This window comes from Erpetoichthys calabaricus, chromosome 4, assembly GCF_900747795.2.
Source record: "Erpetoichthys calabaricus chromosome 4, fErpCal1.3, whole genome shotgun sequence".
NCBI classification, from domain to species: domain Eukaryota; kingdom Metazoa; phylum Chordata; class Cladistia; order Polypteriformes; family Polypteridae; genus Erpetoichthys; species Erpetoichthys calabaricus.
In genome coordinates, this window is record NC_041397.2 from 29,203,149 (window position 1) to 29,204,632 (window position 1,484).

A 1,484-nucleotide genomic window follows, 5' to 3' on the forward strand; every position below is an offset into this window, starting at 1 on the left:
ATTCTACGTGTATAACTTCTTTATTTATTCTTGTGTGAATTATTTGCTTTTAATTTTCACTAAATATTTTAAAACTAACTTTTAGACTGAGAGATTTCTTTCGGCACGTTGTTTACCCGTGCTTGAACTCGCCTTACACTCCAGCGGCTATAATACCCATGAAATGTATTTTATTTATGCCTCTCATTTCCATCTCCACAGTGGTGCAGTGATTTTTTTGAAAAATGTGACACTCTGCATATTTTGCCACAAGAATACACACCAACATGCGCCATCCTGCACATGACTTAATTTTCTCCACAACAGTAAACCTGCTTGCATCCTAATCCCCCTACCAAAACCCTGCATTACCTGTCAAGCACCCTTTCCTGCTTCATTGATTCCTGTAAATGAGGGCTTGGACGTGGAGCCTCGAGTTTCATTCCAGTCTCCTGTGAATCTTTAGGACTCTGAGTGCCTCCCACCAAATAGAGAGAAAGACAACCGGCGAAAGAGGCAAGTGGATGTGCAGCTCCATGGCAGAACTGGAGCTGTTCTTGGATTCTAACATCTGCTTGTGGGTCATCCTGCCAATTGTTTTCATCAGGTTTTTCGTGAGAGTGATCCACCACTATGTCTCAATTCTGCTTCAGAGTGACAAGAAGCTGAAGGTCTCGGACAGCCAGGTACTCATCAGAAGCCTTAGACAGAATAGAAGGTACATCACTAAGCAGTCCTTCTGAATGCAAATGTTTTTCTTCAGTAACCAAGAAGACGTTTTTTTGTAAGAAAGCAAAGATGAAAGTAGTTCCTCCATCTCCTATGACAGATCCAAGAATGCTGACAGACATGATGAAAGGCAATGTCACAAACATCTCACCTATGATTCTTATTGGCGGCTGAATCAACTGGACTTCCTCAGCATTTGTCACCACTAAGGTGCCATTCCCACTCACACTGCGCTTCAAGGCCATGCTTCAACCAGGGATTGAGCTGCTGTCCCTTGATGGCCCATGGGTCAGTTCAGCATTTCAGTGCCTTCTGAACATGTTTGGCCTTCGCAGCATGTACTCTCTCATCCTAGGACAGGATAATTGAGTCAATCAGTCTCAGATTATGCAGGAGCAAATGAGTGTAGCCGTTATGGCGATGCCAGCAGACATTAAGGCAGAGTGAGAAGTTCTTCAGCTAACAGAAACACAGGAGGTTGTAGAGAGACAGGAACGTTATTCAAACACTGCAAACAAACATTTGTCTCTTTTTCAAAAGTTTAAACTGTGCTCCATGACAAGACAGAGATGACAGTTCTGTCTCACAATTAAAAGAATGCAAACATATCTTCTTCTTCAAAGGAGTGCGCGTCAGGAGCAGAGAATGTCAGAGAGAGACAGAGAAAAGCAAAAAATCAAAAATCAATAGGTGCTGATCGAGCTTTTAAGTATGCGAAGCACCGTGCAGGAAGCATGTCGCTTGACAAAGCAGCTGCAAGGAAGCCCAGCAAGGAA

At 43.1% G+C, this 1,484-nt stretch overlaps 1 pseudogene; it reads left to right on the forward strand.

Moving 5' to 3' along the window:
• Positions 1–515: 515 nt before the first annotated feature.
• On the forward strand, positions 516–1,155 carry LOC114650686 (ER membrane protein complex subunit 3-like; annotated as a pseudogene).
• The last annotated feature ends 329 nt before the right edge of the window (positions 1,156–1,484 follow it).